The sequence below is a fragment of the Typopeltis vanoorti genome, unplaced genomic scaffold (genome assembly GCF_054136105.1).
Source record: "Typopeltis vanoorti isolate ZY-2024b unplaced genomic scaffold, IOZ_Tvanoo_1.0 HiC_scaffold_24, whole genome shotgun sequence".
NCBI classification, from domain to species: Eukaryota; Metazoa; Arthropoda; class Arachnida; order Uropygi; family Thelyphonidae; genus Typopeltis; species Typopeltis vanoorti.
In genome coordinates, this window is record NW_028328064.1 from 4,245,849 (window position 1) to 4,264,498 (window position 18,650).

Consider the following 18,650-nt stretch of genomic DNA (forward strand, 5'->3'; position numbering starts at 1 on the left):
GGATGCTACCTTTTAGGAAGAAACCTACCTGATTAGGCAAAAACCCTTTTTTTTTCCTAATCAGTAACGAATTTATTAATAAATAAATTTACTTATTAATTTACTTATTAAAAATTGCTTTATTAAAAATATTTCATCCTCACCACGAACAAACACCAATAATAAAAGTTTCGTATCAATAGCAATGACAAGGGCAAACGAATATTAGCGTTACATCGCAATGCATTTGTGTCGTAATCTAAAGCGTTAATTTAACGATTCCAATTATTAACTGTTCAATCAATGTCGAAACATAAGACGTAACCTTTAACATGATGTATTGCATTTATATAATGTTGTAAGCATTGTTATTATTTATAAACACAAACAAAATTTAATTTTTTTATTTTTTCCTTGGGGGTGCTGCAGTGTCGCAGTGCTTATGTACGTGCCGCCACTGGTGCAGAGCTTGGTTATTTTGTTTTAGGGCCCTGGAACTTATTCTTTAGAATTTAACCGCTGTTTCAAAGCACACCTCATTGGAGATATTTGCATAAATGGTACGGTCGCAGCGTTTCACTGCATAACAGGAGTATCGTACGTAATGTACATGTATTGCAGCGCCATGTATCTCCCTAGTGACAAAGTTTACAACTAACGTTGGTTTTTGCGCCAAATAAAATTCCATCATCATATTAAATCGTTCCTCTGAGAAGTTTCCCAGTTACAGCCTTTCGAAAAGAAAGACATGTCTCATAAATGAGACCATCTTTCTATTATTCCTTCGAAATTTAATTTCTACCTTTTTTTTTTTCGTATTATCCCATCGTCAATCTTTTCAATTATTTTTACTACAATGGAGTCTTTCTGCCATTTACATCTATATTTGTATTTATTTATTATCTATTTTAACTGTTGCGATTTTACAACAAGAATGATTACAGGGGCGAATTTTCCATGCTTGCTATGCTTGCTGCGCAAGCGCATTAATTGAAAAAGAAGTAATATTTATTTGTTAACAAATGCATGCATTTATAAGCATTCCATTTAGGCTTTTATTTTTGCAGACAGAAGACGTTTTAAGCTTGCGCGGCAATAATTGAGCTTTGCGTTGTGTATCGAAAGCCGATGATTACTCGTCTAGTCAAAGCTACCTTGGCTTGCTTGGTTGTCGGAGCTTCCAGGGCCAGCTGCAGCACTGTGATTTCATGCGCGCGCATAGCCATTTCACGTTGTCTCACTCTGTTGCTTAAACACAGGCCATACGCTGTCATCGTAGCTCTAGCCAGTGAGCTTCAGCCAGCATTTACAAGTGTGCGTGTTGCTTGGGAAAATTAAGTTACAACCAACTTTTTATGACGATGTTATTGACCAGTTCATAAAGAAGAACCGCAGGGTAGAATTTTTATTCAAGTAGCCAAATTGAAAAAGATAGAATATCATTTGTAAAATAAATGTTGTATTTGTATGATTAAATGTACATAAATTTCTAAATGTATAGTTTTAAATGATCGGTAATTCATTATTCCGCTAATCAGACTTCAATCACACTCTCATTCTCTGAATGATAACAAGAGCAAGCGTGAATTTCAAGACCAGCATTCTCCCCTCAATGGTTATGTATTTTATTACAACATGCAGACATTAAATTATATTTTGCAAATTAATTTTGTTTGTTGTCCGTGAGTGGATACTTGCCGTTGTTAGATGGCGCTAGCGGCGGAACTCAAGTATGTAATTGGTATAATTGCTATGATTAGTTGTTTTTTTAGTATTGTGTGAAGATTAAGGAAAGAAGGTAAAATTAGTGTAATCGGCACGGGTATTCAGGTTGTTGACTATTAACAATCATCATATATTATATTTTACAAAATGGGATGCTGCGTAACTGTAGAATGGTGTTCATGTCTGTAGTTGTAACCATACTAATTTGTGAACTGAACATTGGAATTGGAAAGTTAGTTATAGTCGATATTAAACAGAATAAGATGGTGAAGGGTAAACCATTATAACTAGCCTAACTGCAAAGGTATAATATGGTAAGTACTGTTTGTAGACTTATTTTGTGAGCTTTGAGTTTTTATACGTCATATGTTTCAGTTTATTTTAAACACGTGTCGTTTAAATATTTTATTATTGCTTTCCTTACACGTTTCTTTAGCATATTAGGTTTTAAAAACTTTTGTTTATATAATTTGCGTGGTTAGAGGATAAAAAGGACAAACCATTTTTGCGAATTTTAGATTTTTCATTTTCAGTAACTTATCAATTTCCCGTAAATCAAGTCAATCAACTGATATTTCCTGGAAAACTTGCTTAATCGAGAATGCGAATAGCTCATTTATTTTAAAAAAAAATAATAAGTTTTTAAAATTAATTTTAAATTTTAATTTTTCCCTGTTCACAATATTTTCGCCATAAAATAGCGTGAAGAGATCCTGCAGATAGTTTACTATTTTCTCTCCCACCTTGTATGAAAATGGGAAAATCGTAAACAACCCGCTAGAAGCAAGCCATCCCTACTCTCCCCCCCCCCCCTCGCAGCACACAAAAAGTAAGGATCAGTTGTAAGTTTCGCCGAATGACGTCTTGGTAGCATAGCAGCGTTTATATTCCTCTTTCGACAAGGCTTATTCATTTCAGCTACTTTGGGCAAATGTTTACTCATTAAATAAATACAATCACTACTTGAGAGCTGTGTTAATCAAAACAAATTATATAATCCTTCTAAAAACAAATTAAGCGCTTCTATGAGATTCTCAACTTAATACCCTTATTTTAATCTTTCATTTACTAACTCGATTATATTTTCCTCTATAGGAAGCTAATTATACCTAGTCTCACCCAAAATTTCTCTGATTATTTTTCTGATAATATCAAGGTTTGCCGACACGTGAATTCCGTTGTGACTGGTTTAAGTAACTATCGCAGATGGTGGCTGTGGAGGAGAGGGGCAGAACAACAGTAAAACTACTGTACTCGTAACTTATTGTTCTCCAGTCTTAAATATCACAAGATGCTTTACTTAAAGAAAAATATTTGAGCTCAAAAATACTACACAAAAATTTCATGTTGTTTGAAAATTTCACAGGATGTCGAAGTAGTTAATGCAACTGTACATTTGTTTTTATTATTAAGAACTCCATAGTCAGAGACTCATTGTGGGAGGTCCCACTTATATGCACCGCTCATTGTACCTGGACTTAAATGCATTCACTGTCCATGCACTCGCCACGCTTTCAGGCAATGCATTCCAATCACCCACCACTCTCCATGCAAAAAATCTACTCCTCATCCCCTTGCTCACACCCACCTTATATAGCTTCCAGGGATGGCCTCTCATTCTCCCCCTGTTTCCAGATATTCTACAAAAAATCTTATCCACATTAATCTGGTAATTAATTACCCCTTACCAACTTATACATCTCCATCATGTCTCCCCTCTTGCATTCTTTCAATATGTCCTCATATTTCACATCCAGAGACCAGAAACCAACTTTCATCATTCTTTTGAAAACCAGACAACTAAGTCTGTACACAGTAATCCATATGCAGCTTGATCAAAGCCTTGTAATGGAATTAAAACATCCTTACTTATATACATCACTGTTCTCTGCATCATTCCCATAGTTTACTGTGTTGTCCTCACAATTTGAGCAAAATGTCCTTGAAATTTCAAGTCCCTGTCCACTATCATCTCCCAGGTCTTTCATTTCCTCCACCTAAACTATCCCCACCAATCCTATACTCTGCATCCCATCTCAGCTTCCTAAAGCAGAGATGGGATGCAGAGACCTTACACTTTTAAAAAAATTTAAAACCTTACACTTTTCAACATTAAACTGGCATCCCCACTTGCCCATGCAGACAATCTATTAGGTCCTCTTGCAAAGCTACAACATCTGTACTGATTCTCATAACTCTCCCCAACTTTGTATCATCTGCAAATAACTGTATATCACTATTTAAACACTTCCCAAAGTCACTCACATACAAATGCAACACGAATGGTCACAAAAAAGACCCCTGGGGACATGCCACTAGATGGCAAACATGACCTTCCTCTTCTGGGATATCACTCTCCATACACAACCTGCTGATGCCTATCAGACAGCCAATCTCAATCCAATGCAGTAATCTTCTATCCAATGCCATCTGTCCTAGTTTAACTACTAGTTTGTCATGTGGCAGTCTATCAAAAGTCTTTGCAAAATCTAAAAGACCCTACTGTATATGCATTCAGTGTATATGTCACCATGTTATAATTAGTAAGCAGATTGCTAAAACACAATCTTCCTTTAGCAAACCCATGCTGTCCATTAAAGAGAATTCTACTGCTGTCCACCCAGTTCTGAATCCTTGTCTTCACTAGCTTCCCAAACACTTTGACCACAACTTCAGACAAGCTGATGGCCTATAATTCAAAGCCTTAGTCTTATCACTCCATTTATGAAGTGGAACAATTTTGCACACCTTAGGAACCTGGACTAATCTAAAGACTCATGTATGTTAAAAATTTAAGTTAAAGTTGTTAACTCCCTGGAACATTACCTCAAGACACAGAGTGATATACCATCAAGTCCCATGGCCTTGTTGATATTAAGTTTACTCAATTTATACCTCCTGCTCACTCTCACCATCTATGGTTCCTTCCCTGTTCCCACTGCTCTCAAGTTCTACATCATGTTACAATCACAAGGATGGAATACTTTAATGAACTCAATAAATATCTCTACTATTTCCTCCTCAGTGTTTATCATCATCCCATAATGTTGGTAATTATCACTGACCAACATTATTGGAGGATGATGTTGGTCAGTAATAATGGGAGAATGACCAACATCATCCTCCCATAATCATTCTCCTTTCTACTTCAAAAAACCCCCTAGGATTTCTTTTAGCTTAATTTGTAGCATAACTGCTGTTCATACTGCACTTTTGCTACCCTTACTAAATGAGTTATCTTCCTTTGTACTCCTTATGTAACCGATTATCTCCACTCATCTTGTGCTGCCTCCACAATGCCTTTTTATTCGAGATTGCACGCTTCACCTTTTCAGTCATGCATTTTACACCTATGTTATTTAATCTCTTGACCTTTGGAATTATCTGGAAGCAGTCATTGCTGCTGCCAGATAATTCTCGTAGACAGGCTTATACGTTGGTTATGCATTATTAAAACACTTAAGGAATAGAACAACGTAGTTAAGGATATAAATTAAATTAAACTTTAATAAATATTTTCCGATATTTCGGCAACGTCACATTGCCATTTTCTAAAGGAACTTACAAAAACGTTACGTGCACGTAGGCACTACAACACAGAAACTGGGAATGAAGAGATGAAGCTATTGTTCTCCTAACAGTCCTGATGGTGCCCTCTAGCGGGCTAAGTAGGTGTTCTTGGCCGTTGGGCTGAAGGTCTGCAGATGTAGGCCTCCCAAATTTGGGGCAGTCGCATACAACCAAATTTGTTGAGGTTTGGAGAATTTCTTAGGGCTGAGGCTGATTCCATAAAGAGTCTTTCAAATTTGTATTTGCTACGGTGTATCACTGTAGCTTTCTTCCACCGTGTTTTGTGGCGTATATCCAGAGCATGGTCCGCAAGCCCAGAATGACTGTATTTGTGAAAACGGATGTAGTCCTTGTGTTCCGAAATTCTGGTATTGGCTGTCCTGCCTGTTTGGCCAAAGTAAGACAGTTTACTGCAAGGGACCTGGTGTTTACCAGGTCCCTTGCAGTTTACAACTTTTTTGGGGGTTTACCAGGACCTGGTAAACCCCCCCAAAAAATCCAAAAAATATTAGAACCTACAAACCACAGACCCCCCTCCCCCCCCACAATAAGGATTACTCTAAATCCATCACCATTCCCTACATCCGAGGCACCTCGGAAAAGATTACCAAAATCTTAAAAAAACATGACCTGACCTCCTGTTACAAACCTTACAGAAAATTGGCATCCTTATCCGCTCCACTAAAGACCAATCACTTCCCCTAGACCTACCTGGTGTTTACTAGGTCCCTTGCAGTTGTAAACTGTCTTACTTTGTTCTTACTTGTTCCTTAAAAAATTAAGAAATTTGTTCTCTTTGGTGCCCAAATGCTTTCTCTTCATTCCATTAGATATTACCATAATTGAAATCACCCATAATGATCGCCCTTTACTTATTAGTCAGACCAGTTTGTCTAAACATTTCCTCCTCACTGCCTTCCACATTACCAGGTCTACAGCAACATCCTGTCCACTTACACTTCACACCATTCTGTATTAAAACCACTGTCAGGATTTGCTCCTGGCATCTCCACCTGAGATGGACACAACTCCTTTGCTATCCTCCTCCTCCTTTTTTGCTTTGTCTGTCCTTGTGAAAGACTATATATGCCTCCATCTCTATTCCTGTTAGAATATCATCCTCGTTTAACCATGTCTCACTTGTTATACGAACAATTTTTGTGTGAATGAACTATCAACGATACAGTTTCATTCCCCTTGTTTCGAATACCTCTAGCATTTCTAAACATACATGCTAGCTTATTTTTGTTTCTATAACAATACCCACTGATCCTCTTCTCTGATATGACTTCTCCACACTCTCCTCTATCCATTCCTATCATCACTGTTATTCAGGGGGCGAATTCTCCATGCTTGCTGCGCAAGTTCATTACTTGAGAAAGAAGTACTATTTATTTGTTAATAAATGCATGCATTTATAAGCATTCCATTTAGGCTTTTATTTTTGTAGACAGAAGACATCTTAAGCTTGCGCTGCAATAATTGAGCTTTGCGTTGTGTATCCGAAGGCCGATTCTTGCTCGTCTAGTCAAAGCTACCTTGGCTTGCTCGGTTGTCGGAGCTTACAGGGCTTCGCAGCAGCACTGTGATTTCATGCGCGCGCATAGCCATTTCACGTTGTCTCATTCCGTTGCTTAAACACAGGCCATACGCAGTCAACGGAGCTTCAGCAGCCTTTACAAGTGTGCGTGTTGCTTGGGAAAATTAAGTTTTTATGACGATGTTATTGACCAGTTCATAAAGAAGAACCGCAGGGTAGAATTTGTATTCAAGTAGCCAAATTGAAAAAGATAGAATATCGATTTGTAAAATAAATGTACATAAATTTCTAAATATATAGTTTTAAATGGTCGGCCGCTAATCAGCCTTCAATCACACCTCTCACTCCCTGAATGATAACAAGACCAAGCGTGAAATTCAACACCAGCATTCGCCCCTGCTGTTATTACATCCCTCCCCAGACCTAAATATCACCCCTACATCCTTGACTGTCTTGATCCTTTCTTGCACACTCACACATCTACTCCTGAAACCATAATCTACATATTTCGAAAGTGTAGATCAGATTGACATAATTCTCTTGTCTTTACTATTAAAAATAATGTAAAAATAATTTAACCAAGAAATAAGACCAATTCATTTATTTGCTTATAAATCTTTTTATTCGTTTCATTAATACGAGTACATTTTCCCCCATACAGAAATCATTAATAAAATAAATGAACGATAATAAGTGAATTGTAATGAACACAGCTGATGTTGGCAATAAATGATGAAAAAAAAAATACAGTGACGATTAAAAGAAAATTCAATAATTTAACTAGTGAATGCGTGACCTAAATACGTGAATGATTTATTTTTTATAATGCATGAATATCAGTAGTTTCATCATAGCCATTCAGATGAATCCAATAGACTTTATGTATTATTATAATAAGTAGTAATATAATACAGGAATGAACGATAAACAAACAGAGATTTGTTAAAAACAAGCCTATCTGTTATAGGCAGTGAGATAACGTCATAATGCAACAATGTAATATATATTTAGGTGTTCGCGAGTAACAAATTCTCTTTTATAACACAGATAACGTCACAGAATTATTTAGTTATTTCTATTTGCACCGTGTAAATAATGCGTATATACAAGAAGCACTGAGAATTATAAACTTGTAACAAATTCGACTTCTCTCAAATTTTAGGAGAATCCTTTCTTCACGCATGCGTAAACGTTGCAACGCTTTGAATGAGTTCTACCAAAAGTTGCAGCCTTTTTCAGTCTTAGCTTGAAATCATCCTTGATGTACCGGTTGTTGAAGATGGTAAAAATTATTCTGAAAAAAATAAATAAATAAAGACAATTTAACTATCACATCTATAAACTTATATGTATATAAACAAAAAAAAAAAAAAAGCAACTTTGAAATTGTTTATTTACTTTTCCGGCATGTAAACAACTTTATTCGGTGCTGCCATCTGTTATCAGATATTTATATCATGATAGACAAATACATATTGAGTCACTAAAGGAACTATAGCAGGACTCTTAGCTGGCATTGCTGATCTGTATTGACGAAGGGCAGAGGAGACTTAACCTGTGCTCTTAGTAAGGTTTTTTATTTTTTACTTTGACTTTGGGGTAATTAAAAAAAGGAATTCATGACCTAAAATATCCAAATAATGGTATATAATAAGATAACTCCTAAATTCGGATTGTACAACCGCCTTCCACCGAACGATACTGAAGACAATTTCATTGTCTTAGGAAACTTGGTGTAGACCCTTCGAGACATTGAATGCATCATTCAATTCATTGGATTTCAACTGACATTTTATCCACAAAGGAGACCCAAAAACCTATAAGAATAATAAAATGAAAGCTAAATTTAAATTTTAAAATATATATAATAATTTAAGTCCTAATAATTTAGGGTTTTGGGTATTATTGATTATTCCAGCTTTTAATTTATAATCAGTCAGCCAAACGAAGCTAAAAAAAAAAGATGCCTTAAAATACCGAATGAAGATTTTAAAAAAAAATCTCATACTCCTTCAGAGACGTTGCGGACTACAATCTGGCATTTCTCCTTTATAAGTCGATCCAGTCCGTATCGGTAATTTTAGAAGTGCGTCACATATATCGTAGGACATCACATTTCAGATTTAAAACACGATCGAGTTCGAAGGTTATGAAGCTTTTTACGTTATTCTGATGATAAAAAAAAAAATCTTTTATTTTCATTGTTCGTCTTCCCTCCCATCCCCGTAATGGACTTTCCGAAATGCTTCATAATGTCTACTCAGTATCTCCTTTCAGACATGACACTTCATGGGCCCTTCTTGTAATGTTCTCAAGCGCGTTGGTCTTATCTTAAGTACAGAATTGATCCACATTTACGGCTGAAATGACACTCTTCTTAGAGAAGAAGAAATAAGTACAAAGAAGGTAGCAATCAGCGCTTCTCTTTTTTCTTGTTTGTCTTTGAGTATACTGGTAAAGTCCAGTACAAGATTTATTATTTAAAATCAATGTTTACACATTAAGTACTTTTTTTTTTTAAATACTTTATTTTTATTTTATTCATTTATTTGCTTTAGATGGATCCCTGACACTTTTTTTTTTTTTTATAAAAATCAGCTTACGCAAACTAAGTCGGCAATGATTTGTTACAGAAGGTTGCTAACAAAATATTCACAAAATGCCAAGAACATTTGTCACCATTTAAGTGCAGCAGTGTTTAAACTTTTCCACCCCTTTCCTAATTGGAAGTTTAAAAACAAACAACACGTCTCCCATGTGCGAGACATCCGGTGAATTCTTGCAACTACCGAAGGCTTTTCCGTCACTAACGCCCATAGCGATGTGTAATCAATCAAAGACTGCACCACGCTCGCACAGATGGGGAGAGTTAATCTCAGACCCCTAGTGCACCGGGGATCACAAGTAGTGATATCACACTTCAAGGTGGCTGCTTAGATTCTGTGGCTAATTATGGTAACCAACCGGGATTGGTGTTCGGTTATGAGACATGTTTTACTTGCCATTAATTATTCTGTCGATAGTAAATTGTGTCATAAAGAGAGTGGAACTTTTCCCCGGAGCCATCACCTGTCTGATACGGTCGAGGGGGACCTTTACACACGTGGTTGTTAAACAAGATTAACCGTCAGATGTAATTATAATTCCATATTTTTTATTTTCCCAGCTGAGAATGTTCTGAATCTTTTTAGATGGTGTTTTATGATAGTAATGGTTGTTGTTGAGTTGTAGGCACCCTGGATGAAAGCGATTAAAACCCCGATCGAATTTTCCTCTGAAAAGATAGGCTTCATTTGCATTTCTTTATCCAGGAATATTTACCAGAAACTTAAATAATTGTTTGTGTGTGTTTTTGAATTTTTATGCTTTAGATTAAAATATGCACTAGCACTTAGTTTAATTATTTAATTTTCCCCACATTCATCTCTAGTGAATAAATACGCGGACAAAGTCAAATGATTTGGCATAGTTGGAATATATGATTAATTGATAGCACTTGTACGTTAATAGAATAGCCAAGCGCGACTCGGCATGTTCTAAAGAGCAAAAATGTTTAGATATCATACTTCCTCTGGGTACTCCGGATTTATTTGGAAAAATAAAAATTAACATTTAATATAGGTCGTGGAATTTATTTCACTGCTTATTGTTTAGGTGATTAAATACTGCATTAGAAAACAATGCAGTATTCAGGCCTTCACTATAACAATGGATGCCGACACATGCGCAGTATAAACTTCCGTGCTATATAAATAAATAATTTATTTTTATTATTCTCTATTTAATGTAACAAGCGGCTGGTTCTTCATTCCTCACTTCTTTTTTTTTACATTATATCATAACTAGAAAATTGTAATATAAATAATGATTAAAATATTCACGTAATTCCATTTGTTTTTCTGACCGATCATTATTTCTAACGACTTCTGTTGTTCATTGAATTAGCCAATGAAAATTAGCCACAGTAAAGTCAGCAATTGAATTTAGTTGGGAATGCAACAATGGGACGTAGTAAGCAAATGACAGAACTTAACAGAGCAATTAAATTAGATATAAAGGTTACAGTTTAATCGAGTTGGGCCACTTAAATTGAAACATTTTCATCTAATGGAACTGCCATCCCATAATTTGTGTCTTATTGAAGATTGCACGAGTTTGTAACAAAAATTATCTGTCGAATATTTTGCTATTCGACTGAATTTATTTCGTTGAAATAATTAAAATGGAAAATAATTTATCTGCACTTCATTTAAATGAAAGCCATTTCCTTTTAAGTTTAATTAACATTTATGCGTTTTGCCACAAAATGCTTTCACAAAACCTTGTTTGTGCGAGAAAAAAAATGTAGAGAAGACAGAATTGGAAAAGACTTTTTTTCTTCTTCTTTTTTTTTTAATCATTTTTTTTTTACGAAAGTTGCTGACAAGTTTGCGAATTTTCTGGAGGGTCTGGTCGGTTTGTGATGTTTTAAACCTTTTTGATTTCTTATTTGCATTTTCAGACAAACTATTATATATTTTGTGAGTTCAACGAAATTCATCATCGGCCTGTGGAGTGAGATAGATGCTGAGATTCAGCAGATAATAGGAGAGGAAATAAAGATAGAGTGCATAGTGGTAGAGTAGGTAAAAGAGGCCTCAGCTGACCTGTTTCAGCTGTTTACCCCCCCCCCCCCCCAGGGGTGTTTCTAAAACGGTCGTTGATTTTTCACTTTAGAAAAAGGAAAAATCCTGAAAAGGAAACCTGTAACAACAACTTAACATGAATAACGTACAGAGATAGTAAACCTACAGACTGGAAAGAGAATAGAAAGGTGAACTTACAAGTGGGGGAAGGACCTGGCCCGAGTGATGCAGCTCACAAGGAGCTGCACCGCCTCGCTGTAAGCCTTCACCGCTCGGGTTCTCAGGTCCATCCCCTCCTGTGTGGACTCAAAAACTGTACAAGGAATTGACAAGGTCTACCTCCTCTTGTTGTGTGGCCAAAGTTACCATTTGGAGAGTTCTGAAGAACGCTATTTCTGCCTCTTCCTCTATATCCAGAACTCCAATTATCTGTTCTGGAGTGACCTCACTTATGTCTTCTAAGTATAGGTCACCCCATTTCACACTCACAACTTTAGGGCCTTTTTGGCCTGTGAACATGAGTACAGGGTCTCCTATTTTTGCTATTGCATTCTGGAACTTTTCTGATAACACCGGGGTTTCTTTTAACAGATGCCTTAGCGTCTTTCCTGCTTTCGCATGAGGGGGTTCTTGGTGGGCAATATCTGCTTTTTTAGGTTCATCTGATTTTTTATTTTTATTTTTTTTCTGTTTTCATTTCCTGTGGACTGATTGGTCTTTTGAAAGGGTGTTGTTTGTCTCCATGCTTTCTGTTTCATCTTGTTTCTCTTCTTCTTCTGCAGTGGTTTTATCATTTGTGGCAGCTTGCTTTTTTGGCTGTTTCTTTTTCGTGTGTGCCTCGCTTCTTCTCTTCCTTAGGTTTGGATGCTCAGGTTTCTGTGGAGGCTGCCTTCTCTTCTTCAGCCGTCCTCTTTTAGAGTTGGAAAGTCTGGGTTTTCCGACTCTTGTTCTGTCGTAACTGTTGTTGGCCTTATGATACCTCCCATCCTTTCTGCGTGGGTTCTGGATGGGCAGGTGTCCACTTTGTGGTCTATGGCACCACATTTGAGGCAAGCAGCTTTATATTTATCTAGTGTATGATCTGTTTTAAGACAATTTTTGCATTTTAGTCGAGGGCAGTCTGCCCCAAGATGACTGAAGGCACCACACCTGAAACATTGCTTTTTCACGCCAGGGTAGTTTACCATTACCCTGGCAGATCCTATGAGAATGAAGTTGGGAACTTCAGTTTTCATCTCAAGGGAGATGTTTACTTCCGCTGATTTCCACTCTGGGTTGTCAGAATCGTTAAGAATCTGAATTTCCTTTACATCACCCCACTTTGAGAACACACTTCGAATGATGTCTTCATTCTCCGCCTATTCTAGGGGGAATCTCGGTATTTTGAGCATTTTTAAGATGCTCCCTACCATGAAGGGAGAATTTTTTTCCCTCCACATTCGAAGCGGCCAAGTAGCTTATTTTTCTGGTTGCTATGTTCTTGACAACTACTTGGTACCTTCCACCCCCATAGGGGGTAAACCCAAATATGTTTTCAGCTCCTACATATATATATATATATATATATATATATATATATATATATATATATATATATATATATATATATATATATATATATATATACATACATACATATATAGTTCATAATAGCTCTCGTCCTTGCCGGTGCTGAAGCATCCACCTCAAAGCCGAGGATTCGGACGCGAGGACCAACAGATATCATCTTTGGAAGATTGCCTGGAGGGGGAGGGGGCTATAAAGCCCTTATCCCTATCTCGTGTTAATTATTACCACAGTCTAGGATTTTAAGTGTCTGTACTTAGATAGTTTGATATCTCGAGCCCCTATGGGATCTGATATCAACTGGAAAGAACAGACGCTACACTCTCACTTAGCTCGAAAACTTTGTAAGAACATATACTATACTACACTATGATCGTAGGCGATTATTCAACATTCAACAGTGGACAAGTTGAACAGAAATTGTATGAAATACTAAGACTGTCATGTCATGCCCTGTTGATATGAAAAAATTGTACTGTCCATAAGATAAAGTTAATAATAATAAAAAGATTGCATTTTTAGTGTTTTATTTAGATTTAGATTTAGATTAATGCCGGTGACAGTTTGAAACTGTGAGAATATCATTTGCTTCCTTCGCACGCCACTCACAACTTCCTAAAAATTGTCTTGATAATGTAAAGAAGTTGAAGATGCGTTTTCTTCATTTTTTTTTTAATCATAAGCCTAAAAATTGGAATGGGAATAGTTTTGTTTGATAGCAACCTATGAAGAACATCTCGCATAAAAATTTCAAATTTTTAGTTGTTCCCCACGTAAACATTTTGAGGTCGCCCAAAACACTTAGCTGTTTTTAATATTTTGTAAAGTTTGAGGCATCCCTTCCCATAGAATAAATGCTCCAATCAAAGTAATATTGGGCCTTATTGCACTATATGCATACATGAAACACATACAAAAAAAAAAAAAAAAAAGGCAAAAGGGCACTTAAAAGCAGAAAGGCCACCATCTCGAAAAAAAAAAAGACAGTAAGATGAAATCAGAAGTTGGACAATCTGCAAATATTGTGATTTATTTTAAACCCTCCGAAACTGAAAATTCTGTGGATCTTCCGAATGGCTGCCGGAGAATGCCGACCACGATTATTTTTATGCATATTCTCAAACCAGGATATTCTGCAGATCTTTTGTTTGAAACCTACGAAAGATGATATAACGCAAATGTTCTTACCCTTTGATTTCGTACAGAAGTCCCAGTCTGTTATCTTAGATCGTTTTTCAAATTGAAAATCGTAAATGTTTACTTTGATTCACTTAAATTAATGTTTTGGACTTTTCCGTTCGGTCTAAATGCCGAAAGCTGCTTTAGATCAAAACAGTTTTCTAGACTCACGGGAAATGCATACACGGACTTCATCAGTCCGTGTCTTTTTTTTTTTTTTTGCATTCATAATAATCATTATACTTTTATAGCCCTGATCGTTAGCTCAGAATGAAGGAACTTTTTTCTTTTCGATAGGTTGTCTAGAAGAATGTCTACTTTACTAGACATTGATTGATAACCCCATATAAGAAGTGTTCCCAAGGAAATATTTCGTAGTTTTAAGGAAAATAATTCCGTTGTCTAGCGAAACACGAGACTTATATGATAAAAAGGGTTGTCACTTACAAGGAAGATACATCTTTCTCCAGTTCCGTTAAGGGACTTGAAAGGTCGGAGAACTGGCACACCAGTCTCTCTAAGCAGTGGTTTCCAGACTCCAGCATTCCGCTGCACTGAAGATAGGTCGCTATCACTTCGTCATTATAATCCGGATGGGGTCGAACCTGTCTCAAGTATTTCTGAATTACATCTAAGTCGCGAAGATCCCGTCTGACTACAGGAGCAGTTCTTACCTCCACGGCGTAAGATGAATTGCTCGGCATATTCGAGGCGCTGCGTCTTCGTTTTCGCCCTGTTGTTAGAGTGGGGATTATTGTGGCAAGTCCATTGAGAGCGGCGCTGGTGAATATGGGAACTGCAGCCAGGGGTGCCAGCAAAGCCAGAACACCGTTAAGTCCTATCCTGTTTGGAGCTGGGGTCCTGTATCCGTAATGTTGGAATCGGTGGAATTCGTAAACATCGCCGCGTCTGACTCCTCTTCCATCTTCAAAGCCGAAGCCTGAATTAAAAATAAAATTAATGTTTCACATCTCAAGGACAATTACTACATAAGTTGTACTTGAGCTTTATATTAGTGGTAACTAAATGTTTAATTATATTTAAGTACTTTATATAAAGAGGCCTCAGCATTCCTTAGTCTTAATATGCACCCTCTGTCCAAAAAAGAAACCGCACTTTTCGAAAATAGAAGAAACTAGTGGCGCCACCTGTTGTATCTTTTTGCTGTCGAAAGCGGCAACCTTCATAGTGTTATTATTTCAACTGTTTATGACATTTGTTTCATTAGAAGGCGAGTTATAGTGCCAAGAGTGTGCTTTGACGAACGGTCGGAAAATGAGTTTCAAACAGAGAGCTGCGATTGACTTTTGTGTTAAACTTGGCAAAAATTTTACCGAAACGTATCAAATGCTTCAAAAAGCATATGGTGATGAATGCTTATCCCGTACTCAAGTTTACGAGTGGTTTAAGCGATTTCAAAGTGGTCGTGAGACGCTTGAGGACGACGAAAAGCTGGGCCATCCAAAAACTGGACTGAGCGAAGTTAACATCCAAAAAGTGCGTGATTTCATCAAAGAAAACCCGAAATCGTTCGTGAGATTGGTTGAACATGAATTGGAATTGAGGATTCCAAAATCAACTGTGCACAACATTTTGACCGAGAGTAAATTGAATTCGCGATTTGTTCCCCGCAAGTTGACCGACGACTAAAAAAGGTATCGAATTGAACACTGCAAGGATCTCATTAAAACCTCTCGTAAGGACTCAAACTTCCTTGAAACGATCGTTACTGGTGATGAAACGTGGTGTTCTGAGTATGAGGCCGAAACAAAGCGCTAGAGTGCTGAGTGGAGACCGCCAGCAGAGGGGAATCCGAAAAAAAGTCGCTTGGAGAAGTCAAAAGTAAAGCCAATGCTGATTTGTTTCTACGATTGCAAGGGCATTATCCACTAAGAATTCGTTCCGCCTGGCGGAACGGTCAATGGTGAGTTTTATCTCGACGTTTTGAAGCGATTGATAGCGAGAATTCGTCGCGTACGACATGAATATCGTGACGACCGACTGTTCATCAAATCGCATCACTCTTGGCACTATAACTCGGCTTCTAATGAAACAAATGTCAAACAGTTTGACACAACACTAATAAAGTTGCCTCTTTCTACAACAAAAAAATATTCAACAGGTGGCGCCACTAGTTTCCTCTGTTTTCGAAAAGTTCGGTTTCTTTTTGGACAGAGGGTGTAGCAATAACTTTAATATCGTTTTGAATGTATAATGTGTGGCTGGTTTGATCATACGACCTAAATTTAGTTTCACTCAAAATACTGAGTAAATGAAAGCAGCTATTACATGAATGAAATTACTATAAAAAAAGAAAGAAATGTATTATTATTATTATTATTATTATTATATGTAGGCACTTCTAGAGAGTCGGGGACTCATCGAGGGAGAAGGGGGGGGGGAACCAGAGAACTGTCTACTGGAATCTACTCCATTCCCTCACTATACACCATGACAAGCACCTGGACATTGCATTCTTTCAGACTCCACCGTTACTCAGCTTCGGGAATGATCTGAATTCTTCCTCCACCCGACATGAGCTGCAACTCCCTACTAGCTTGTATGCTTCTATTTATTTCCTCAAACTTCGAGACCACACTCCTCCAGTCTGTCTTCATACGCACAAAAACTTCCACCAACCAAATATCAGTTTGGTTAGCTTGTGCTTTACCTGTTCCACTGTGTCCACAGAACCCAGGTGACCATGTGTGAGCACAGTAATCCAGATGTGGTCGTATCAAGGCCTTGTAAAGAGGAAGAATAACTTATTTCCTACAAGTAAGTAGTCTTTTCAGCATTGGAGTTATCTGATGTCATTTCTTAACCGCCTTGCAATGGAAGCCTGTGAACTTTAAACTATCTACCATTAATTCTATGTCGCTAGGTTCAGCAATTAATTCTCAATGTAATACTCAGTCTGTAACACCCTCAGTTCCATAATATATAAAATTGTATTCATTAATATTTGACCATAGAATTGGTCTCTGTTCAAGTTAGCCTGCAAGGATTAGAAATGTTCCTCTTATCCCCCGACCCAGTTTGGCATCATCCGCATATAATTGGACGTTTTACTCTAGGAGTACCTGTTTAAACAGGAGTGATCCAAAGACAGAGTGTGGCATCCCACTAATCAGTTTCAATGTCTTAGAAACAGCATCATTCTTGGTTACCAGTTAGAGAATGACCTCTAGTTCATGTCTAAGCCTCTTTTGCTTATCCATCCCTTTTTATGTAATAACCTCTTGTCATTCTATCACACGATTTTGCGAATGCTAAAAGATTCGCCTTATGTCCATTCCTCGTATCCAACTCGACTGTCAGTCTATCGTAAATGTGAGTGGATTGGTAAAACAAGCTCTACCCTTAACAAAGCCACGCGATCCTCTATAAAAGATCATTTTGCCTTTCTTCCACTCATGCGAATCGTGTTGAAATTCAAACAACCAAATTTGAGAATTTGGTTGTTTGAATTTAGTTAGGTTAGGCCGCAGTGTTTCTCGAACTTCAGATATCCACGTACCCCTTCTTAAATTTTCATTATTACCAAGTACTCCCTAATTAATTAATAAATAAATTAATTAAAAATAAATAAATTAAAATTAATAAATTATTTTAAAATATTAATTAAAATTAAATATCTCTTTTATTTGAATTTATGTTCATGTAAACAAAAAATATGATTTATTTTTAAATTTTGGTTCTCTAGAGATGTCAGACGACACACTCTTATCAGTTTCATTTGATCGAGATGCAAAATCAACGTTTTCCTGTTGCTTACAGCTACCTTGTATTTGCTATATGGCTCCCTTTTGGGGGTTTTATAAATCCAATCTTTAATCAATGATCCATACGTAAGAATTTGAAAGTTAAAAAAAATACTCTATTTATTCGAATATAACTCTAACTTTTTTCCCAAAATTAAAGCTAAAAAATCGTGTTGCGAGATACGTGCTGGAATTTTCGGAAACTAAAGTTTTCAGAAAAAACTGAAAATGGTGCGACTTCCAAGAAGCTCCTACTCGCTATCACTACTTTTGGCATCGAGAACAGTTTCTTTGTGTGCATCGTCAAAGTCATCTACCCAAATAGCGTCATCTTCTGTCCCATTATTTCAAGCAAAAATTACCAGTAATTTGCAAACAAGACTTGAGATACGTAGAGCAGCGAAGAACTGCATATGATTGGTACGGTATTAACAAAAGATCGCGCGAACCAAAGACAAATTAGCATTTCAACAGTTGAGTTGAAATGCTAATTCCCTTCAACCGAATTTCATAATATCTGAAACACATTCACTATATATTTCTTAGTTTTAACGCGTTAACGACAGGGGTGGTGTCAAGCAAAACCATGTGTTCCACCGACCACCTATGGTTTTGCTTGGTCTATACAGCAGTTTCTGTTGGAGGGAGGGGGATGTGATTCATTAGTTAGTGCCGTTTTATCCCGGTTGTCTCTAATTGTCA